General features: G+C 43.6%; 1 protein-coding gene across 1 annotated transcript in view; it reads right to left on the bottom strand.

The window, feature by feature from the left end:
• The window catches only part of Csmd1 (CUB and Sushi multiple domains 1), a 1,292,092-nt gene that overhangs the window by 1,253,964 nt on the left and 12,395 nt on the right, over nt 1-25,733 (bottom strand). The window lies entirely within an intron of this gene.

Genomic DNA, 25,733 nt, shown 5'->3' with positions numbered 1-25,733 from the left:
TTATGTATTATACCTGCCATCTTTGTAAATTTCTAGGTTTTACACACAATTTCAAATAAAAATAGGGCTTAAATATAGACCTGTGAGCGGCACATGCTAACGTCAGGAGTTTTTCTCAAATATTTGGGGTGAATACCTTATCTCATCTCCTGTCTAGGACTTCCTATTCAAGTCTTATGCTCTGATGGGCACCTCTTGCTACAGAGTATATTCAAACACTCCATAACTGTTTGCTCTTTAAATGGCATATATCTAAGTGTGATTTAAATGTTCTCCTTAAATATAGCTTCAAACAAGCAGATTACTTTAACTATAAAAGTTTTAATGGACAAATTCTTAATTACTACAAACATAATCACATTTTAATATGCTGCTCCACACGAATATTTTGTAAGTACATTTGTTAGCTATGTTTCCTTAGGGCAACAAAGAAAGCTGCAATGATTCAGTGATAACTGTAATATTATAGTTAAAATTGAGTTGTTTATTTGCTCAACTGCGACTGAAAAATAACATATGATGGTCTTCTTTCTTTCAAGTGCTAGTGCTAGAAGACATGATGAAACCAAAATCCATGCCAAAGACAGAAAAGAAGAAATATATATGTATGTGTACATAAATGTATCATTGTCCCCCATTCATACTGATGTGTAATTTCACGCATATATGTATCCATATGTGTATATATGTGTATATATAAATTGCTTGCATGTCTACCAAAATTCACATCACACAGAAATATGTATCAATATTTTACATACAGACAAGTTTTGTTGCCGTAATGCAGACTGTTGTCACAAAAATGGAACATGTGCCGTGATTTTAAGCAATGGGTATCTAAATCATCTGCAGATTAACCTTTAACATATAAAACATTTGCTTATACCTTAAATAATCATGAGAATGCTAGGTTTTAAAGACTGACACCACACTAACTTTGTAGATATATTTTTGCCCATCTGAAGCCCTCAGTACTATTTCCTTCACCTCCACCCCTCTCCCAGGCCTTCACAGCAGCCCCGCACCATAAGTGCATGGATCTGCAAGCATGGGTGGGAATGAAGTGACTGCCCATGGTGCTCTAGGGATGAGCAGCGTCCTGTTACAGCAAAGCCTCCTGCTGTGTCACCAGACCACTGCTGTGTCACTGGTGACACACACACTGCGGCACCTGAATATGCTTAGTAAAACTTAAGTGCATGCCACAGTGAATAGCTCAGATTAACAAACACAATGGGATTGCTGCAGACAATGAGAACATCTAGGAGAAAAGGCAATATAAAGTCAACTTTCTCTGAAACTGATGCCTGTGACAGACAAAAAGGGAAGTGAAGGGCTCTCAGAGTGTGGGTCCCAGGGCCCCTGTGGGTCCCTTGTGTCCCTTGTGTATGTTTGCATGTTACGTGCAGCATCCTCTACTGGCCTCCATTGCCTCTAGATCACTTTGAAAGCCTGAGACAGTGTAAATGCTATGTGACTAGCCATTAAGCTACACTCTTAGGGAATAACATGAAAAGTCTATATGTGTTCTGCGGAGATGCAGCATTTTTCCCTGAATATTTTTTATCCTTCCTCGGGTTGATGCACAGATGTGGAGGCCATGGATGTGGAGCCATTGCAGGAAGTGGCATTCAGAAACTAAACATCGCCCCCAGGCCAGGTAGCCGCAAAGGTGGTTGTTGCCACCTCAAGGAAGGCTTTGTTGAGGTCGTGCTCCTGCTGTGTAAGTGTAAGCATCTGCTTCTGGCAGAAGGTGGACCAGGGCTGGACAGTGGGAGCTGGGAATATCCTGTGTGGCGTGGCCCAGCCTGATGGGGCCTGTGTGGCTCTTCCACGTAGGTTGCAAGTTGGACACATCTGGGCAGGAGGCCCGGGGAATGGTCTCTCTTGGTGACCAGAGGCACATCCACATTCTCCAGGACAATTCCCTGCTTTGAAATCAGTCTGGAGAATACTGAGTGCAGAAAATGATGTGTGCCTGAAGCTTCTGAGATGTACTGATCTCTCTACTCTGGGTCCCAGTTCTCCCATTGTCCCACCTGCTTCTTGTGGTCGGTACTCTCCAATTCCTATGCTGTGCAGTGGACACAGCCTTCTTCTCCTGGAATTAGGTACTCACTGAGATAGTTCATACATGATTCATCCTGATTCACAGACACATTTGATAAATGGAAGCAGACATAAGCACACGTCCTCCTTGACTCCAGGGCAGGGTGAAATTTCTCTGCTTCCCTCTACTCTGTGCCTGACACTCATTCCTAGGGGCAGAATATATATTTAAAAATTCCTGTAGCAAGCAGTTGAACATGTTATCTCATTTAACCATTGCACAAGGTTTGAGGTGTGACAAGTCTAGCTTCTGTTGGCTTGTGTTTGTAATTTGCACTCTGAAGATGCTTCATTGTAAGAGAATAACTTTGCTGTGCAAGTCCTTGTCTGAAAGCAACTATGTGTCCATCTGCGATATTTTGACATTTAATTTAGTTCAGAGACTCCAGAAAGATATGATCATCTAGTTCAGCACTTGCAGGGGGACAGCTCCAGGAGCCTGGGTGACAGTGCGCTCAGCCTTCCCCCACCAGAGAACTGGGCCAGGTCTCGGGCAGCATCCAGAGCCTTGACTATGACCCACTGCCCCTCCCACCCCACAACCTTGCAAAAAGTGGAGGTGAGCTGCAGACAACTTCAGGAACTTTGGTGAGCTGCCCCTACCCATCCTCCACCAGCACGCAAGCCAGGCAGAGCCCCAGACAGCTTCAGGGGCCTCAGTGGCCACTCCATGGGAGTGAAGTGAACTCCAGACAGCTCCAGCAGCCTGGGTGAATGCGCCCTCATCCCTCCCCTGACATAGTCGAAATGGGGCTGGGTCTTGGACAGCTTAGGGAGCTTTGGTGACCACAACCCGCCCACCACTGCACCCTCATGGAAGCAGGCTGAAGCCTGGACAGCTTCAGGAACCTAGGTGAACACGACCCACCCAAAATGGCACCCCCAAGGATGCAAGGCTGAACCCTGGACAGCTTTGAGAATCCCACAGGAGAGCCAAGCTGAGCCCTGCACAACTTCAGAAGCCTTAGTGACTGCGCACCACCCCTCCTCCACTGGAGTGGAAGCCAACTGAACCCTGGAAAGCTTCAAGAGCATTGGCAACTTCACCCCCACCCTAAACACCATTGCTGGAGCCACACTGAGCACTGGGGACCTTCCAGTTCTTGCCCCACCATTCCCACACCTTGTAGAAGTGAGACTGGGCTCCAGAGAATCTTTGAATCTTCAAAAATGACAAAAAGAAGAAACAAAATACAATCTCAGACCTCCACCCCACCTAGAACAAGTACAGGAGACATTAACACAGAAGAGCTTAGGAGTCATACACTTGGATTTTATGAAACTATAGCAACTAAGTAAAGAAAGAACTGCATCAGGCCATAAAAGACATCAGATCAGAAATAATCTCTCAGATAAAAAAATGACAACAATAATGAAAGAATTGCTCAGCACATCTAAAGAAGACATAGATAAGAAATAGTGGAGCATAAAAAAATCATTGAAACCTTCAATGAACAATATAGGAAAAAATTAGAGTGCATGAAACAGATTCAAAGAGATATCCAGGAAATTAAAAATTCCATCAAAAGCTCACAAAACTGCTTGAATGAAGCTGAAGATAGACTTGCAGACCTCGAAGACAGGGTTTCAGTCAAAGATCGTGAAAGGAAGGATCCTTAAAAATAACAAGGAGCTAGGAAATAACAATTCAACAGCTGATGAAACAAAGAAAAACAATGTAAGATTAACAGATGTAAATGAAACAGCAGGAGACAACACAAGTGATATAAAAAGACTATTTGCAGAAGTACTAGCAGAAAATTTCCCAAACATGGAAAAAGAATCAGAAAGACATTAAGTGAGGCATATAGAACTCCAAAATCTACAAAGAGTACTGAAAGATATTCTAGAAAGAGATAAAAATGACCACAATTTCAAGAACAATAGAGAGGAACCATCAAGCAGAGCATGCAGTTAAACAGAGGGAAAAAGGGAGAACAAATAATAGGAAGATAACATGACAGAGATAAGACAATACATATTAATTATAACCATCAATGTAAATGGTCTCAATTCACCAATCAAAAGAAGCAGACTGGCAGAGTGGATCAAGAAACAAAATCCAACAATATGCTGTATACAAGAAACACATTTAATTCCAAGGGAAATTTAAAGACAGAAAATCAAAGGATGGAAAAATACTCCGTGCAAGAGGAACCCAGAAAAAGCAGGTATAGCTATTCTGTTTACAGACAATGTAAACTTAAAACCAAGAATAATCAAAAGAGATAGGCAAGGTTACTGCATACTTGTTAGGGGAAAATGTCAAGAGGAAGACATAACAATTATAAATATCTATGCGCCAAATATAGGACCACCCAACTATATAAGTCAGACTTTAACAGGCAAGAAAAATGAAATAAGCAGTAACACAATTATAACAGAGAACTTTAACGCCCCATTGTCACAAAGAAATAAATCAGCTAGAGAAAAAATCAGCAAAGAAATAAGAAAACTAAACCAAACTGATGAACAAATGCACTTAGTAGACCTCTACAGAATATTCCACCCAACAACATAAGAATACACATTCTTCTTAGCTGCACATGGGATGTTCTCCAAAATAGACCATATGCTAGCACAAAGAATATGCTTAAGTAAATGCAAAGGAATTGAAATTGTCCCATGCATATTATTGGACCATAATAAAATAAAATTGGAAATTAAGAACAAAAGAAATTGCAAAAACTCCATAAACATGTGGAAATTAAATAATATGCTCCTGGAAAACCAGTGGGTCACAACTGAAGTTAAAGCAGAAATTAAAGAATATGTACAATCAAACAAAAGTACAGATACAACTTATGAGAACCTGTGAGACACAATGAAAGGAGTCTTCAGAGAGAACTTTACAGCAGTGAATTCCCACCTCAGGTAAACAGAATGAGCACAAATAAACAATCTTATGCTGCATCTCAAGCTTCTAGAAAAAGAAGAGCAAGTCAAGCCTAAAACTCAATGAAGGCAGGAAACTATAAAGAGAAGAGCAGAAATTAGTGCAATTGAGACTAAGAAAACATTACAAAGAATTAATGAGTCAAAGAGCTGGTTCTTTGAAAGAATAAATAAAATTGATAAACCCCTAGCCAACGTTATCAGAAAAGGAAAGAAAAAACTGAAATTCATGCAATAAGGAATGAAAGCAATGAAATCACTACAAATCCTCTAGAAATTCAGAAGATCATAAATACCTACTTTGAAAATTTTTACTCTCATAGGACAGAAAACACAGAGGAAATGCACAGATTCCAAGATACATATGAATTATCCAAGCTGAATGGAGAAGTTCTAAAAATCCTGAATAGATCTATATCAGCCAGTGAAATTGAAAATGTAATTAAAAAACTTACTCCCGAAGAAAAGCCCAGGTTCTGATGGATTTACTGCTGAATTTTACAAGAAATTTAAAGAAGACTTAACTCCAATTCTCTCAAACTATTTAATGAAATTGAAAAGGAAGGAATCCTCCAAAACTCACTCCTGGAGGCAAGAATTACTCTGATACCAAAAAGCATAGAAAGACCCAACAAAAAAAGAGAATGACAGACCAATCTCCCTAATGAATATAGATGCAAAAGTTCTCAATAAAATACTAGCTAACAGAATACAAAAAATCATCAAGAGGATTGTACACCCTGACCAAGTATGATTCATCTCAGGAATGCAAGGATGGTTCAATATACACAAATCAATCAATATAATACACCATATCAATAGAGCCAAGGACAAAAATCACATGATCATCTCAGTAGATGTAGAAAAAGTTTTTGATAAAGTTCAACACTCATTCCTGATAACAATCCTACAACTTATGAGAAAATAGGAATAGATGGTCTTTACCTCACTCGAACAAAAGCCATCTATGACAAACCCATTGCCAACATCATACTAAATGGACAAAAATTGAAAGCTTTCACATTAAAATCAGGAAAAAGACAAGGATGTCCACTGTCACCACTTCTATTCAATGTAGTTCTGGAGACACTAGTCAGAGCAATTAGACAAGAGAGAGAAATAAAAGGAATAAGGATAGGAAAGGAAGAATTGAAATTGCCATTATTCACAGATGACATGATACTCTACAAAGAAGACCCCAAAAACTCTACCAAAAGGCTTAGAGATTTAATAACCAAACCCAGTAACATAGCTGGATACAAAGTCAACATTCAAAAATCAATATCATTCCTATTCACAAACAATAAACAGACTGCGAGAGAAATTAGGGAAACAACACTTCTCATAATGGCATCTAAAAACATGAAATACAGAGGAATCAACTGACAAAGGAAGTAAAACATCTATTCAGTGAAAATTAGAGTATGCTGAAAAAGGAAATTGAGGAGGATTTCAGAAAATGGAAAGATATTCCTTGCTTATGGATAGGAAGAACCAACAATGTGAAAATGGCCATACTCCCCAAAATTGTTGTACAGATTCAATGCAATCTCAAATAAAATAGCATTAGTATACCTCACAGATCTAGAGAAAACATTTTTAAAATTTATTTGAAACCAGGGGAGGCCTACAATAGCAAAAGCAATCCTGGGCAACAAAGGAAGGCAGAAGGCATCACAATCCCTGACTTGAAATTATTCTATAAAGCTACTGTGATAAAATCAGCATGGTACTGGCAAGAAAACAGACTTGAAAACCAGTGGAACAGATTAGAAGATGCAGACACAACTACAAACACACTCAGTCACCTTATCTTTAACAAAGGGGCCAAACATGTTCACTGGAAGAAAGATAGCCTCTTTAATAAATGGTGCTGGAAAAACGCTTTCCACATGCAGAAGACTAAAACTAGACCTATGCCTATCACCGTGCACTAAAGTCAAAATGGATCAAACATCTACATATTAAAACAGAAACACTAAATCTACTAGAAGAGACAGTAGGTAAAAATCTTGAAGACATAGGGGCATACAGAGAGTTCATGAACAAATAGAAAACTGCATGGGAAATACTTCAAAGAATCAACAACTGGGATCTCATCTCACTGAAGTTTTTGCACACCAAAAGAAATCACCAACAGAGTAAAAACGAAGCCCATGGATTGGGAAAAAATTTTAGCCAACTGTCCCTCAGACAAAGGACTTCCAGAGTCATGGTATAAGAAAGGCGTTAGCCAGCTGCATAAAGCCCCAGCTACGGGGGAGACTGAGGCATGAGGATTGCAAGTTTGAGGCCATCCTCAATATTTTGGTAGGACTCTGCCTCAAAAAGTGAAGTAGAATGTGGACATAGCTCAGTGGTAGTGCACCCCTGGATTCAGTCCCCACACTATAACAACCAACGACCCTTCTGGGTCTTACTGCTTGCAACAACCCCAGATTGCCACATTGGCTCTTTTTTAAAATAACATCATTCAATGGGGGTGAGCAATAAAACTCTATTACTTTCAGTGGTAGACTCCATTCATTTCCTACATCCATTTCTTGAAAATGTTAATTCACCACTTTCAGGGCTCATGTAAATTGCTATGCAAGTGAAAATTTAATTTCTTCCTTTCATTCAGACTCTTGACCTCCACAGTCTCCTGCTTTGACATTTCTGGCCAAGCTGCTCTGCACACCTGCAGCTTGGCCGCCCACCACTCCCGGCACCAGGGTCTGCACGCCTTCACTCCAGGAAGAGTATAGGCCTCAGATCACCCATGAATTTTTTATTTTCTTTAATGACTAAGGAGTAGGACAGACCTTTAAGTGGCTCCAGAATTTCAAGTATCAAGAGAACTCAAATTTCAGTAATGGAGGTAGAAGTTGCCCTGATCAGATAAGTACATTTTGAAGGGTAAACAAATCAAATGTGCATTAACCTCTGCCTGGTCTTCTCCAGTTTCCTGGGCTATTTCAGAGCCTGCTTTACTTGCAGAACAATTAATGGCAGGAGGATTATGAGGAAAGTCACCCTTCCTAGGATTCTGATGAAGGTGTTTCAAAAATGAAATTCTTCAGGAGTTCTGCAAAAGCAAAACATTCCCTGTAGGATGGTTCAGAAACACAGTTTCCTAGCTCACCCTCAGCTACTGGAGCTGGGAGCCTTAGGGTAGTCGGCTGGGTTTTCATCCCAGACGCCTGTGGGGGATTACTCACTGTGTGAGCAAAGAGAACAGTGAAAACCCAGAGGCAGAGGAGCCTGGGAGGGAGACTCCCCTGCTCCTCTCCTCCGCAGTCCTTGCTCTTTCAGGCATCCCTCGCGCAGTAGATGCACCCAAGTCTCAATTTCTATAGCTCTTAAAAGAGAACGGAGATTTTCAGACTTCCACCATTCCACTAACAATTGTTCTCAGACCTGCTTATAAGGTTTGCCCCGTCCTGGGGCCTTCACGCTCCTGCCTCTGGCTGCCCCAAATGCTCTGCTCATATCTGCCACTGTCCGTCCTGTCCTCCTCCTGCACTCTCCCCCTCTGCTCCGCTCTTCCCAGACTCTCATGCCCAATCAGCAAGACACCTCCACCCACACACGCTCTGCTTTATTTGCTGCCACATTTTTCACTTGGGGAAAGCACAGCCCTCACTTGTTTGCTCACTGTGTATCTCTCCCCTTAGGAACGTGCAAACTTCCTGGGGCGGCACTGTCCCCCTTGCCCCGTCTTCTCTCTTGAATAGTACCTGGAACGCCAGTATGAATCAGTGAGGTGCCTGGGTGAGTGGGGGTGGAGGAAGCACTGGCACAGACACACCTTTAAGCTGGGTTTTATTCACCTTGGCAGGTGTATTCTGTGGTTGGGTGACTCCCAGACACATTTAGAAGGAAGGTGCTGTCATGCTCATTTCACAAGCAGGGGTCCTGCGATCTCAATCCCATTTAGAAGCCTGATAGCCAACGGTATTTGGACCAACTTAAATATCCCTTGCTTCATCTGAAGCTAATTTTTCTCCTACAGGATGCTGGATGAACATGGGCATTTCTGCCTCTGGGAAGATGAGGCCCTCCCTCAGGATAAGGAGAAGGGTCAGTGAGTCAGAACCTCTTGGTGGCGAGGTTGATGCCCTCTCCTTCCCAGGACCCCAGAGAGAGAGAGAGCTCTACTTAGCTCCGTGCTGGGCTATTTCTACCTCCTATGACATTGCTGCAGTGGAGGTAATGGGCTCATCTGCATCTCTGGGCTCCCAGGGCAAGTGAGAAGACAGCGGCCCTAGTGTGGGCCAACAGGGCTGTGAGCTTTGGATCAAACAAACCAAAACCTGACTTATTTCCAGCTCCAAGAGAAGGGCCCCAACAAGCCACCTCCTGGAGGCTGGCCTCAGTTCTCACAGATGTACACCGAGGAAGATGCCCTTTCTACCAACTGATTGCAGTGTCTTGAGGTAAAGCATACTGACCAAGAGTGGAGCTGGGAGAAAACTCATTATTATCATCTTTAAGAGAGTAGTTTGCTGGACAGCCTCTTTGAAGAGAAGCTTCTGTGTGAAATAAGAAGAATCGAACATGCACTTATGTTTCTGAGCCGAAGACTGGATTCTGCTTGCTGGCCTGTGTGGATGGCCATTTGGAAAAGCAATAACAGTGTTTTTAAGCAATTTTATCCTTCTAGTTGGTTGGTCCAAAGCGACTATACAAATTAGGCCTTTAGTTGATACAAAAGGGATTTCGACGTTCAGCTGTATTTTTAGGTGTGTGAAGGGAGACACCATGGGCTTAGGCACTAGCTGTGCACAGCACACCTGCGAAGGGACATCCTTCACACACATGCACAGCTTCCGGAGGGAGGCGGTGAGAACATGAATGAGATGGAAATCTCTCACATAGAAATGAGACTGTGTGGTGTCTGAAGATGCATCACAAAGACCAAAGGAACAGACTAAATACACAGCCATGAAATTATCAATGGGAACAAAAGCCGCATTATGGAGCCGCTGCTACAATTGATCTTCCCTTCAACATCTACATCTGTTTCTAGGACCATTCAACTTTAAACTTGCTCCTAAGCTGTGGGCCGGAAATCAAAGCCCTGTGTTCTGTCCCTCATTTTATCGTGGTGTTGTGATGTTTCTGAAGCAATAATGCACGATATTGAAATTCCACGGAGGATGGGAATTTGTTGTACAAAGTATGTGACAAAAGGGAACTGACACTCTTTCAAGTGCATGGCCTTGAGTTAAAAAATACATGATCGTAGTTGACTCTTTGTGTTTTTATGTCACTGATTTCCAATTAGAGCTTTGCAAGCATAAAAGGTTTTTTCTTCCTCGTAAAACACACTCAGATTTATTTAGAATCTATTCTTTGTGTTTCCCAGTTTAACTTCCAAGGTTGTAGAGAAGAAATAAGACCAAGAAAGAAAACAGCAAAACTGTGTTGCCCTGATAAAGAGTGAGAACTGCACAATGTTTATCTCCTTTGCAGGAAAACACTAATTTAATTTGCCTTGCTTTGACTGTTGCAAAAAACCAGAAGCTTGTACTCCTAACCGTAATATCTGTAATAGCAAGGATGTTGCTGTGGAGACTACAAGTTGTTTACTAGAGCTCTGCAGTGAATCAGGACTTTCCATGTCCTGCAGAAGTCCCAGGACACTGGAGTGTGATGCTTAGGGATCAGCAGGCAGAGGGTCAGCAGCTCAGGTTCCAAGTTCCACAGCATCGGACATCTACAAATCTTAGAGTGCCCTATGTCTGCTGTAGGGCAAGGAGCAATTAATAAATCATAGAAAGCAGGTGTTTAATCACCAGGGCTAGTGAGTTGGCATTTACACAAAATGGTTGCACAAAGTTCCCCACAATGGTGCTGGGAGTGCCCCGGTAGAGTCGCCCTTGGTCACAGCCACCTCAGCCTCTGTGCTCAGCTCCGTCCGGAGCTGTCCTTAGCTCTTGTCTTTCCGCCAGCCTGATTCCCATCATTTGTGGGAAAACAGCTTTCTGGAAATACAAGTGGACCCCAGCAGAAAACCTGAAGTCTGGTGGTTCCTCTATGCAGAGTCACACTTCATGCTTAGAACTAACATGTCAATTCCGATGCCATCTGCCTCCCACAGACAGCTGCAGGACGCCACATACCCAGGTCACATCCTCATAATATCAGTGCATGTGTTCTGGGAAAACGGTCACTATTCCTAACTCTGGCACACCTAAGTGACATGCGGTGGTCATTATCCAGAAATGACTCTCTGAAATCTAATCAACTCTTTGAAATTGGCAGAAACACCCACACTTCCTGCAGGCCTGTCCATGTAATGGCAGAGAAGATGTGCACTCGGGAGTTCACATTACCTTAGGGACTGGGCTGATCCACAGGCCTAACTCCGAGGAACTCAGCTCTCTATAAGTAGTGCCCTACAACACATCCAAATGAATGCAAAGACTCATGCAGAAAATCCCTAAGACCCAAGGTCCCTCTGAACTATACATGAACTATGGTTGGGTTAAGAAGAAGTTGAACTGTCAGTTCATTAACATCGGTTCTGTTAATTAAATTAATAAGGGAGATTAAGGGAGGCAGGAGAAAGAGCAATAAATTCTGTTCCCAATTACAAAGAATTAAGAGGTTCCATTAATTGGAACCTTCAACAAAACCATAAAAAGTCTAAGGAAAGGACTGGGAAAAATAATAGAAGAAAATCAATTCAGTCACATTTACACTTACAGACCAGAAAAACTGTGAAAACCATTTGACATTTCTTGTCAGTCTAATTTATTAAAATCAGCAAGTCCCTTGAAATGAGCAAGAGATGCCCTCCCTGGTTTTGGTCTCTTTCTTTCTTGGGGAAGGAAATGGAAATTCTATGGAAAGGGGCAAGTAGGGCCAATTCTCACAACTTGCAGGAGAGAATGAATTCACTGCACTGGCCCAGAAAGGATTCACCACAGACCACCAGGACATTCTGAGCATAGTGATAGTGCCTAGGCACATTTTCAGGAGGGATAGAACGCTTCATCTGATCTTCAGTTGTTTTAAACAGTACTTTGGATTGAATGCAGGGCTTACACACTAAGTTATATCCCCATCCCTTTCTTACTTTTTCTTTTGAGGCATTGTTTCACTACGTTTCCCATGCTTGGCTTGAACTTCCCATCCTCCTGCCCCAGCCTTCTAGATTGTTCTATCTCTCTCTTTCTCTCGCTCTTGCTCTCTCTGCCTCCTTCCTCCTTGCCTTTTCCTCCCTCTCTTTTCTTCCCTCTCTCCTTTCATCCATCTTCCCTTTGTTTTATGTCACAGATTCTTCCTATTTCATAAAACTTTCCAAAATAGCCTTTCCGGTGATCAGCAATGTAACCTACAAGGACAAAAGGCAGTTTGGGAGAGAAAGCAAATAGCTTTTTCTCCTACAAACTCCAGCAGCACAGAGGGCTGATCTAATCTGCACATCATCCACTTACGGAAGGAAAGGTGCTGTCCCTGCGGCACACGGCTATTAACCGTTTCACTTTACACCGAATGTTAAGTGGCCTGATGTTATTTTCTCATGCTGCAACATGAACACATGAAATATAATATCTTTTTCCTCTTACTGAGAATCCGAGCCTTGGTTTAATTCGCAAGAGTGGCTCGTCTGTCACCATATAGATGCACATGATGCTATGTTTCTCTCCGGGCAAATCCTAGAACTCTGAAGTTTAAATGAAGCAGAGATTTACAAGCAACCCACTTTCTAAAATAGACTTTAGAAACCCTTGCTCATGATTGTTTCTATTTGTTTCAAAACAGAAACTTTTCTTTATGATTTATGACATGCATTAAAACAGTTCTAGAGAACAACCCAGAGCCAGAGCGGCAGCCGCAGGGTTCCGGATCGCAGTATGATCCTTGGGTAGCGAAGTCGCCCCGGGCCGAAAATAATCAGAACACAAATAGCAAAGAAATGTTGGAGAAAAATCTATACTCAGACACATTTTTTTGGAATTCCAAAGCCTGCTAAATATCATTCTGAATTTGAGCAGAGGCACTTGCAAATAACTGATTTTTATCAAGTGCTATGCTATTAGGTTTCCGAAGAAGACCTACATTTCTCTTGATGTTATGCATAAAAATACTGCAGCAGCTCTTTTTCCCAAAGAAACTCATGAAAGGGAATGTAGATTTGACTGTTTTCAGTTACTCAAAAGTAGGGGTTTTCTACCCAAATATTAAGGTCGATTTTGCAATATGAACTTATGATGATCATTTAAGGTCAAAATTCACTTATGGAACACACCTGGTCAATTCTTTTTCTCTTTACAAACTGGGGCCGAGCTCACCCTGCCTGCACTTGGTTCATGTTATCTGTGTCTGCTGCACCTTCTGGTGTCTCCCTTCAAACTTGCTTGTCCGATTTCTCAACAAATGCAAAACTGTCCTCAGGAATCCAGCTCCACCGCATGGGGCCAAGTCTGCAATGAACACAGACTTCTAAGCACTCACCAGACCTCAGGGACACACGCAGAACTGGCCACTGAGGAGCCACTGCCCACACACTTGTCACAGTGCACACAGAACTTTCTCCAGGGTGAGCCATAGGTCAGGCCACAGACAACCATGAATAAATTTACAAGATTGAAATAATGTAAAATATCTTCTCCAATCAAATTGGAATAAAGTTAGAATTTAGTAACAAGCCAGTCATGAGAAGTTGCAAGCACATGCTAATAAGACAACCAGTTTAAAAGAAAATATAAGTAAATAAACCAAAAGAAATCTCAAAGGAGCTTAACAAATTCCTAGATGTGAATGAAAACATGAACACAACACATCAAAATATATGACACAGCGGAGACAGAGCACGGCAGAGCATCTCCAGCTATAAATACAGAAAGTAAAGAAGAAGAATGATCTCAAAACAACATTTTAACGTTGCACATGAGAGAACCAGAGAGAAAGTAAAACAACTAAACTCCAAGATAGGAGGTGGAAGAAAATATTAAAAGATTAGAACAGAGATAAGCAAACTATGAATGGAAATTAATATAATTATTAAAGCAAATGGATAAATTCTGACAATGGGATATTGACCTGTGGAATTCCTGTAGCAGAATCCCATTGTAAGAAGGAAAGAAATACAAGTCTGAGGGGTGACATCAGTAAGACCTGTAAGCTTAGTGCTAAGTAAGGAAGGAGATACAAAAGGTCAGTTAATGAGTCATTTCAAGGACGTGAAATATCCAGAGTCACCGTGTCTGTGGACAGGACAGCGGACCATGGGTGCTGGTGGGGCTGTTTTCCACAGGGAGTGAGGGGTGACTTCTCACTGGGGATGGGGTGTCCCTCGTGGGCAGTAAAGATGTTTCAGACAGGGGACCTTAGTGGTTGCACTATGTTAGGAATATACGTAGCACGATGATTGTTCATCTTAGTTAATTTTAGGTTACATGAACCTTGCTGCAAACATGTCTTTAAATTTTTTACTGTGATTCCCCTTATTAGCAGGATAAAGAATAAAAACCACACATCATAAAATCATATCAATGGCAAAAGTATTTGAGATAATTCAACATCTATCGAGGATACAACATTCGGAAAGCTATGAATCAATGAGAAACATGCTCAAATTGAAGAGCATCTGCCACAATGTCTGTGTCTAGAATTACACCATGAGAAGTATTCCACGCTTACACCTAAGATTTGAAAGAGAAGAATACCCACTTTCACCTTCCTTCTTCAACACACTGAACATGTTCACAGTCCGTGGAATAAAGTGATCGGTGAAGTAGAAGTTGTACCAATGGGAGATAGAACTGTCCATATGTAAAGATGACAGTATTTTCCTTTTATGAAGAATTCCAAAAAAATCTACAAAGAAATCTCTATAACAGTAAGACCACAGCATAGGCAAAAAACCAACACTACAGAACCACTGAAATTATTCAAACATACTTAGAAGTCCAGCAAAATGCTGAAGGGATGATCAGTGTGATCTCATTATTGTGAAAGACTCACCTAGCAAAGGTATCAGTACACTCAATATTGACCACAGATTTTTGCAATTGTCTTGGAAGGTCCATCTTGAGTTTTGCACACACAGGCAAGATGATCCTAACAGTTATACGATAAGACAAGGAAACTGAAGGATGAGAAAAGTTTTTAAGGAATTGACACCATATCATGATCCATAAAACAAAAACTAATAAGGTGTTCATCATCAAAACTGAAACTTTTGCCCTCAAAAATCCTATGTAAATGTTGAAAAGAAACAAGCTATGGGCTGGCAGAACATATTTGCAAATCACTTGTTTGAAAACTGACATTGAGAACACATAAAGAACATACATTCATTGAACAACCATGAACAGTGTAGGCTGACTCAGAAGTGGGCAAGGGATGTGCAGAGACACCTCCCAGAGAGGAGGATCATCGGCCAGTGAGCCCACAAGAAAGCTCACCTCGTTGCCCACTAGGGAAATGCGGAGGGAAACCGCAGTGAGGACACACTTATCACTTCTCAGCATACCCGTCTTTAAAACATGATACGATGAAGGTCTGGCTTGAATACAGGGCAAACCAGGGTTGCTGGTGGGAAGATAATGCAACGTAGATCCTGAGGAGAGCAGTTTAGTTTCTTTAATCTCCAAAACCGGCAAATCCTGTGCACCCTCTGAGTGACAGTGCTGGCATTTATCCCAGAGACTTGCAAACACATTCACACAGAAGCCTAGGTATGCACGCCTACAGGTGCATGGTTCTGGAATGCAAGAACAGTTACAACTGGGCTTCCTCTGATTAGTGAAGGGCTGAGTGAATCGTCCCTGCATGGAACTATCTTCCACAGTGAGAATAAGCACACAGGCCTTGCCTGACATGGCCACCTAGACGGGTCTCCAGACAACCACTCTCAGAACAACAAAATTGTAGGAATGGAGAAGTGATTCATGGGGGCCATAGGTTAGTAGGAGCCAGATAAGAGGAGAGGGGTATGGCTCTCCTTGGGTTAGCATGACCACTGTGAATATATGCTGTATTTCTGTGTCTTAGAGTACTACCTTGCTTGTGATACTGTGCAGTTACTTTGTAAGATATTTCCATTCAGGGAAGCTGAGTGAAGATACTGAGGCTATCTATTATTTTCTAGAGCAAAATGTGAATCCAAAAATATGGTAAAATAAGAAGTTTAACTAGAAAGGCAGCACAAATTAAGACAATTTTTTTCTTATTTGATCATTAAATCCATACTACTGACTCCTGGACCACTGAATAGTCCTATATCCAAAGAACTGGTAGAACATGTACTATATGAGACTTAGGTAATATAAGTTGCTGTAATTCAACGTTGGCCTAAAGAGAAAGGAAGCTTGCATGTCTATACAAGGACATATGTAATGATATTTAAGATCTTCCAGTATTGGCTAAATTTATTTGAATTTGTATTAATCTGCAGCATTGTTGAGGTATAATCCACATAACTTTGCTCTGAGATGTAATTTCATATCCTATGACAAATAAATCATAGACATATGTAAGTCAATTATGCAGATGTGTTTCGATTTTACATTGGGGAAATATTTGAGGATGGAAAAGAACAGCCCCTGATTGAAATATCCTGACTTTGATAAGAGGTTGAGATGAAATGTGAAAATTTCAAAGGAACTGAAGGCCCTCAAAATATATCCATAAACAGTTTCTAATAACAACATGGTTTCAAAATCTGCTACAAGCATTTTTATAACAGCAAATTTAATAAACATTCTTGTTTCCTAGACAAATAAGTGGCTTCTAAAAATAAGAACGCCTTGGATTACTAAGAGGAAATGAGACGAAGCAGAGGCGATTTATAGGAACAGGCATTGTTCCTGAAATTGCCCCGGAAAACAGATCAGGCTTTACAAAAAGACCACGTTGACATACTTTTCTCTTAAGAACACTAATTTCTTTTTATTTTCTCCAGCAAGGCACTTTGTTTCGGTGGAATGGTGCTCTGTGATCCTGTGCTCTGCGCTCTCCCTCCGGTCTCCCCGAGGATGGCACTGGAAGACATCCTTCAGGGGATGGGGCCGGGAAGATGTCCCTCGGGTCCTGGGCAGCGGCAACCTTGTCAGCGCCCCTTACGCACATCACGTTCTTCAGAAACGCACAACCCCCCGCAGTCGCCCCCTTTGTGTTCTATTTTCAGGAACATGTCCGCATTGCACTTTCACATCTTACACAGTTCCTCCTCGTGTACTCTTTCTGCTTCATTATTCCCACGGACAGTGGGAAGGGAACGCCCCCTTCCTCCCGGGATTTCAGTCTCTTGAAACAAACAAGGGCTTGCATTCCCTGCCATTGTCTCGGGACACTTGTTGTGGTGCTGAGACATGGGTGGCAGTGTTCGTTCCAAGAGGAGGTGGCCAGGAACAAATCCAAGAGGAAGGAAAGCAAACCAGGTTTCTCTTAAGGCACTGTGTTCGGTGTGATTTCTCTGGCTGCGCATCTGTTCTTTAGAACATCTCTGTTTCAACACTGAGCTGCAGGACCTCACGGCTGAGACAGTGAGGGAATGGGGCCCTGAGCTGAGGGAGGAAGGAGGAGGCTGGCCTGGCGTGGGAAGAAGGGCACAGGTTTGCTCCCAAGGAGAACCCTGTGGATCAGCAAAGGAAGAAGGAGGCGCTGGTCCTCTTGGTCCACAAGGCTGGACCACATCATCAGCCTCCGTTATACTTTTCACCTTTCCTCACTTATGCAGAAGATTTAGAAAGCTAGAGCTGAGACAAACATCAGCGCCTCTGCCCAAAGCTCTTTCCTTCCCAGGAGAAGGGACAAGGAAATGATCTGCCATGTGGAGGTGTGTTTTCCTCGGCCAAGGGTGTGTTTGGATGACTCCCAGCATTGTGGTAAAGTATGTAAGGCTCCAAACAGTGAGATCCAGAAGTTACCTTGGAACTTCAGATCCCCACAAACGTCCTAACTGGGCCAGGAGAAGCATTTGGGATTCTTCCTAGAAACAAAACCATGCCATAATGGCTTCTTTGGTAGAACCTGGGTGAGGTGACCCTGCAGAGCTCTGGGAGAGGCCGAGTTGCCAGAACACTGTCCGTCCTGGTTGGTCTGTGCAGGCAGCTGCCACAGCCCCGGACCTGAACTGTTTGAGAATTCCGAGTCCCTCTGAAGTCACATCTGATTAACACCGGTGTACTGTGCCCATGTCCCTCTAGAAAAACCAAGTATTTCTACAGGTGGAACAGCAGGAATTGTGGAGTTAACCCACGCGAACTTAACTGAACCCAACACACACACAACGCGTTATTCTTCGCGGTTTCTGTTTACATGGAAAGTTGTATTGTGAATATGTTTGGAATTGTAGTCGAGGTCCACTGATAAATTTAAGCATTTAAAAAGCAGAGTATCTCATGGTTTTTCCTCTTTCCTTTACACTTTTACTAAAACCTATTTTTAACATCCAGGTCTGAATTGTTAATGTAGTGGTAGAACAGGTGTGAGTTTACACTAGCTCTCCTTCACCTGAACCCTGGCCACGGGCCTCCATAGACACTCCAGTCCACGGCGGTCCCAGTACTTCTCACTTTCTGTGGGTCCCCACTGCCTGTCCATCTTCTGAGCCTGAGGTCCCTGCCCTCAAGTCTGCAAGTTCCAAACCCCTCACCCTTACCTTCCTGGGAAACTCCATTTGGGGCAGACTACCTTCTCTCCTCAGGTTCACCTTCCTCTTCCTTTGTGGGCTTTCAGTTTTGTGCAGAAAGCTCACTGAACTCTAATTTACCAAGCACAGTTGTAGTGGATTGATAACTGGTGGTCAACTTATAACTCCCAGCTGAACAGAATAACTGTGGTGCTGGGTGTGGGAGGCCCACCTGAGGACTGTTGCCAGCAGCATAAGAGGCAGACCTGGAGAAGAAGCGGACTGTTGGGAGCTGAGAGAAGCTGTGGGGAGCTGGCTTTCCTGATGAACTTGGCTGTTTTCATCCTCCGAGGAGCTCAGGACCTTGTTGGCACTGAGAATGGCTTCAGTTCACTGTGGAGAGCTCTGGTTCTCACTTTGAGCATCACTTCCTGGTTCCAGAGTGGAAGATGGTGCACTGCCAGCCTCCAGGAAAAGCTTGCTACACTGGTTTCCCTGATGACACTCAGGGAAACCAGCCATCCGGATCATCAGAGGAGCTCAGGACCTCACAGTTGCTGAGGATGGCCGTGGTACCTTTTGGGGGAGCTTTGGTTCTTCTGAGCATCACTTCCTGGCTCCAGTGCAGATCCCTCAGCCTGCTAGCTCAGGTCCTTCATCCTGCTGGCACAGACTTTGTAAATTCCACCACACCTTTGGGCCTTCCCAGCAGATCCGTGAAACAGACCTGCATGAAACATTGTCATGGGCTCTGGGCCTCTGGTTGGATTCATGGGAGGCACTGTTATGAGCTCTGGGTATTCAGCTCAACTCATGTAGGACATTGTTGCGGGATCCAGGCCCTCAGCTGGTTTCCTTGGTCTTAGTGTGTGGACAGATTTCCTGCACTCTTTTGTATACTGCTCTTTGGGTGACTTATAAATAATCATATGAAGTATGTGTCCTGTATTATATTGTTCCCCTTGCAAAATGAGCCCCAAACCAACACCACAGTGCTTGTCCAGTTTAGATGACTGGACGCCAGAGTTTGGAAAGCACACACAGCCTAGATCCACCTCTGCGATCAAGATGCAATGCGTTCCCACCCCACCAGAAAGTTCCTCCCGTGGCTCTGCAGCCAGCCCCTCAGTGACAGCAGCTCCCGTCACCCAGTTTCTTGTCTGCAGCACTGCCTTTTACACAAGGGTGTATTACTGGAGCCACATGGTTGTGCTTGGTTTATCCGACTTATCATCATGCTTCTGAGGCCCATCCGTGCTGCAGGAAGCAGTCTGCCTCTTTTTGTGGGTGAGTAACATTCCACTGGATGAATGGATCACAGGGGGTTACCTATTAGCATATTACATATTTTTTTATTATGAATAAAACTGCTGAAAATATTTAAGAAAAAGTCTGTGTAGACAGGAACATTTTCATCTCTCCTAAGTAACTAGCTAGAAGAGCATCACAGATCAGATGTCAGCTTATGGTGCACTGTAGAGGAAAGGCTTCGCGTGTTTTCCCGGATGACTGTATTAGCTTGTACTCCTACTGTGAATGAACCATGTTTTGTGTGCTCTGCAGCAGCACTGTGTTTGTTGGAATTTTTGCTGAATCCAGGCTAACACGTATAGACTCTGTTTCCTTATAAGTTCCATGTCTGTAATGACTGATGCTGGAACACGTGTGAAGAGTGGTACACAGAAGACTGGCCTCCCAGACACGACCAAGTCCTGATCCCTAGAAATGCTGAATATGTTACCTTATCTGGTAAAGGGGAATTAAGGCAGCAGACAGAAATAAGGTTGCTAGCAACATAACTTTACCCTAACTAGGAAGATAGTCCTGGGATATCACAGGGACCCATTAAAACAGCAAGCATCGCTCATGTGGAAGGGGGTGGTGTGATCAGTCCCTTAGTGCAGTCCTTCTTCCTCTAGAATCTCTGCTTTTCTACACACCTTTTAGACTGTGCTTGTCCTGATATGGTTCACGAGGTCCATAGACTCTCTGACACAATGACAATATAAGATGTTCGCATCTATGAGCAATAGTCTTTTGTAATTAAATATTAAAAGTTTCCACATAATTTCTTTAATTTATTCTCTAGTACCCCATCGCTAAGTACTGATGTAGGATGCCATTCCATGTGGTAACTTTAACAACTGCAATTTTCAATCAATAATGGCTTAATAAAAGGAAATCCTGCTGATTTCTAAAATATTGAGATTGAATTTTACAACATTGTTAAAATCCATCAATTCTAGAAATCTTTTTGGATATTCCTATTTCTCTACATAAGCATTCACATCATCTGTTAATAAAGATAATCTCATTCTATTCTTCCAAGTTGGATATCTTCTATATATTTTTTTCTGCCTTAATACACTGGTTAACTTCTCCAGTGCCTTACTGAACAAGCAGTGGTCATCACTATTATTTTTGTATTGCTCCCATATATATTTTACAGGAATTCTTTCATCTGCCACTTTCAATGGTTAAAATCCACATTTTTTACTCAACTCCTTTTTTTCAGCTATATTTATGCTAACATGAATGGGAGATGCCTCATCTCTCATTAGTTGTCACTGAAAGGAACTCATGTGGCCTAATCTTTTTCAAGGTGGCAAATGCAAATTTTAGCAGATTTCTTCTGACCAGCTCACTAAAATGTGGGTGGTTTAATCAACTGAACTGAATTAGAATATAGAAATTTTACTAAAACTGTTCATTCTGGGATGGTACAGGCTTTTTGTTTGTATTTAGACCTTAATATTCTTTGTAACTTTATTCATTTCTTGTAAGGTCTTATCTTTTGCTTTGTATTGTACAAAAGTTCTCATGGCCTTTGTTTTTCTTGGATGAGTAAACTTCCCTTCAGAATGTGTAGTCTCTGTCTGGTGTACCTGTTATCTCCTCGGCTTGATTCCTACTTTACTGAGGAATGTGGTGTGGCTGCTGCATCCTGCTTCTCTTGCTTTTGTCTTCCCTAATGAGGTGGAGTGTGGGGCAGAGTGAATTCACTACCCTACAGTATTGCCTCTGCTATCATCTAGATGTACCTGCTAGAATCCTGGTGTGAAGGTAGCTCTATCTGGGAGAGAGACTCCAATTTTCAGATATTGCTATAATTCAGATTAACTAAGGGGGTTTTGTTATTTTTGCATTTGTCTGTTCTTAGCTTTTATTAGTACCTCTTTGCTGCACATATGATTGCATGCCTTCTTTGAAGGTCGGGGCAAATACATAACATATGTTAATATTTCTTACACCCCTTCTCTCTCTCCTCTTCCTTCCCTCCCTAGATTGATCCACTTCCCTTTCTGGAAAGATCCATCTCTTTATTTCCTGTCTTTTATTTTGCTCTTTATTTACATTTTGGGTTTTTCATGCAGGAGAAAGTCTGTGATATTTAGGCTTGTGTGTCTGATTGATTTCATTTAACATCATGGTTGGCCCTCATTTGAGAAGATACTGGATTTTTCCTTTCATCTTTCACCATTTCTGGAGCATTGCGATTTACTGTTTGAGGAGTTGGAAAGATAGGCCTAGTTGTCTGTTTGCTGTCTTCCCTCTTCTTTCAAATAGAGATACATCAGTGCAATTTTCTCAGAGATCTCTTTACCCAGAGAAGTGCCTGCCTGCATTAGTGTAAACACCACAGACTCCTTCCTTCAGACACTTTCAAATCTATGAACAAAGCTCTTAAAATTTTACAGTACAAAGCTGTCCACTTGAAAATATCTTTGTTAATAAAACATCTTGCTTGATATTTTTATGCCTCTTCATAGGGTTAGACATGGGCAGGGAGCTGCAATAGTTTTCCAGAGGGAAAATGATTCAAATGGAAATATTTGGCAGGTTACCCAAGAGAAATATTGAATTAAAAGCCAAATCATGGCTGGGCATGGTGGTGCACATCTGTAATCACAGCACTCGGGAGGCTGAGGCAGGAGGATTGTTGTCAGTTTCAGGCCAGCCTGGGCTACAAAGTGAGCTCAAGGCCAGGCTGAACTGCATAGTGAGACCCTGTCTCAAAAAGATAAAAAAAAAAAAAGCCAAATCATAAATCTCACTGGGCTTCTGAATGGGGTGGAGGGGCAGAGGCCCAACATCGAATACTTGATCCTGTGTGGACACCCAGTTTTGGGTTACGAACACCAGGGTGCTGATTAGAAGGTGTGCTGGCATCTGTGGCAATCACCCCAGTGTGGTCGGATGTAGATTTTCCCATCATTGGAGATGAAGTCAGAGCAGCCAGCCCCATGCCAGCTTAGGAAGTCCCCAAGTAGGAGACAGAGCCTCTGGCTGGGGTGGACGGGATGTCTGTAGTTGTCGCCTTCTTCCCTAAAGCGATTGGCCGTTTGGCCGATTTGCAGATTGGCCGCAGCAGCACCTGCTCCCTCTCCCTGCTAGCCTGTCCCAGGTCACACACAGGAGCCAAGGAGGATCTCAGCCCCCTCGCAGCCAGCACCTGCTCAACCCTATTGGCAGCTCTCAGCACCCCGCAGGTTCTGAGCTGAGAGAACAGCGGAGGCCTGGACTTCCTCCTCATGGGGCCTGCATCCTGGTGAGGGGAATGGCAACAGGGAGACTTCCCAGGAGGACAGCGCTATCTACGGCAGTCACACAAGCAGCTTCAGTGTCTGCTCCCGCATGTGGCTCTGTGGAAAAGCACCTCTGTGATGCCTCCCTCTGCAGCAGAGGCTCCCACTATGGACTCAGCACAACCAGAGGGACATTGCGCAGGACAGCTCTACTGTCTGGCCCTGTGCGGGCAGCCTCTCTCCCAGCCCCAGGAAACAGTAAGCCATCCCTTTGCTGCCTCCGGAACCAAGTAACTTCTCCTGGAGATGAGCGAAGGCTATAGAACCCGCCTCAGGATAACACAGCACATCTCTACTCCTGTGCTTAATACCGATTGACGCTATTTATCTACTTATCTCACACACACACACACACACACACACACACACACACACACACACTGCAGCCCAGACTCTGTTTCCATAATCAACCAGAATGTTCCCATGAGAAGAAAAATGAACATTTTGCAAACAGGTTTATTGTGATAATCCCAGAAGCCTGGGGATAAGCTGCTCGGGAAGAACAGGAACCCAGTCAGTAAAACACTGCTGGCCAGCGTCTAGCTGCCACCCCCCTCCTCAAATTTGCCAGGCACCTTCAAGTGACCAAATAATACCCTTCTCCATAGTGACTTGATGTCAGCCTCAATACTGCCTCTCAGCATTGAAAGATCTCACCAAAACGTCTGAAAGTGGAACAGTTTTCATGCTTCAATTTAATTAATAGAACTATTTTATCTCACCTTGTAAGAAACATGGGTCAAAAAGCATTGTTGGTTAAATATATATGTTTTTTTTTTCCAATGCAGGAGTCTATCAGCCTGAAGGTGGCAGTGGAAAGAAAATCGTGTTTGAAGACTTTCATCTCTGCCTCATCTTTTCACACAACATGAAAAGCAGGAGCTAGAAACACCCCACTTGTGGCCAGGCGCAGCTGCGCCGGGAGCAGCTCCCCAGAGCAAGGCGGCACCTGCCCAGGTGGGCGCTGTGCTGGTCAAGCGGAACATCTGACCGACGGGTAGGTGTCAGGGAGCGAGCAGGACGCCACTGAGATCCAGGGCCGCTGCACTTCCGTCAGGGGAGAAAGTGTCACTGTGAGAACAGGGTTTCCTCGGGGACAGACCCCGCAACCTGAGGTCTCAAAGTACAGCCCATCTGAGGAACCCCCAAGGGGCTTCATGCAAGCCTCCTCAGACTCAGAGAGGAGGGCAGCAGGAGCCCTCAGGTGCCATCTGCACAGGAGTCTGTGTGTACTTTAACAACACGTATCTTTGCGGGATACTCTCCAATTCTTGTGCAGAAAACCCTCCTGGGACCACCTGTTTCAGCCTAGTGTGGTCCTGGCAGAAGGGAAGCTAAGGGTCTGGAAAAATCCCTAGTGAGAAGCCCAGTTGGAGGTGTGGCTGAAAAATATGACCCACGAGACAGTTTACCCAATGGCACATGTGAAGAAGAGGAGAAAAGCCCATCTGTGCAAAGAGTGTTAAGAAAGTCACAAGTGGATGAGATACGCACCTCTACGTTAAGTAACTAATGACATAAAGTGTTTTCCTGTCACCTGCCACACATGCAAAATGAACACAGGAGTAACCAAACAGGCCAGACGCACGAGAAAGGTTAGAGACAAGGAGAAGAAAGGAGAAAGCTGTGTGCACACACACAGGAACTCACATGCACACGCACACAGACACAGTGAGTGACACACCCAGTGACACCTCCACACAGGCGTACAAGACACACACACTCACTCGTGTGTTTAATGATGGGATACACAGACACAGGCCCTGTGCGACACTGGGGGAAATCAGGAGGGATTCTGAGGGCAAAGACAATCACACAAGCGAGGAGGTGAAGGCGGGGGCAGGTCAGGAAGGGTGGAAGTGCCGAAGGCAGCACCTCAGGTCCACGTCCCCAGCAGAGGTCTGCATCAAGGCACAAGGAATGAGCACTGAGCCTGTGCCCTGGGGAATCAGCAGGGGACAAACTGGGCTTTGAAGGTATTGAACAATAATGCACCAGGTACCCGTGTGGACCTCGAGGCTCTGGGAGGAAAGCTGGGCCTTCAAACGCTGACGCTGCAGGTTTTGGTGAAGAGAGACTCTGCACAAGTGAATGTGGTGTGAACATTCACAGAACGATGTAAGCGTCGCTGGCCTGGAAAGGAACCTGACATGGGGCCTGGGGAGGCGGAGAGACAGAACACGGCCAAGAGTAGAGTTGAGCTCCCCTCTGAGAGCCAGGGTGTGACAGGAAGAGCTCCCAACCCTCACTGAACTGTGTCCTCAGGTCATAAGCTGAAGCTCTTATGCCTGGCGTGGTGTGTGGAGACGGGGCCCTCAGGGGACTCAGTCCAGATGAGCTCAGTGGTGTCAGCCTCTCTGCTGGGATCACTGTCTTTCTGAGGTGTGCGAACACATTATAGAGCAGCTGCTTGCGAACCAGACATGGGTCCTCACCAGGCACTGCACCTCCTGCAGCCTTGATCTCAGAAATCTCAGCTGAGAGCTCCTGTTGAGGCCACTCTGTGTGACATTCTACTATCGTGGAACCTAATCCGACTGATCCGAAGCATTCACATCGCTCCCCTTTGC

This window comes from Chinchilla lanigera, unplaced genomic scaffold (assembly GCF_000276665.1).
Source record: "Chinchilla lanigera isolate Chin_1 unplaced genomic scaffold, ChiLan1.0 scaffold00002, whole genome shotgun sequence".
NCBI classification, from domain to species: Eukaryota; Metazoa; Chordata; class Mammalia; order Rodentia; family Chinchillidae; genus Chinchilla; species Chinchilla lanigera.
This window is presented reverse-complemented; position numbering and strand designations above follow the sequence as displayed.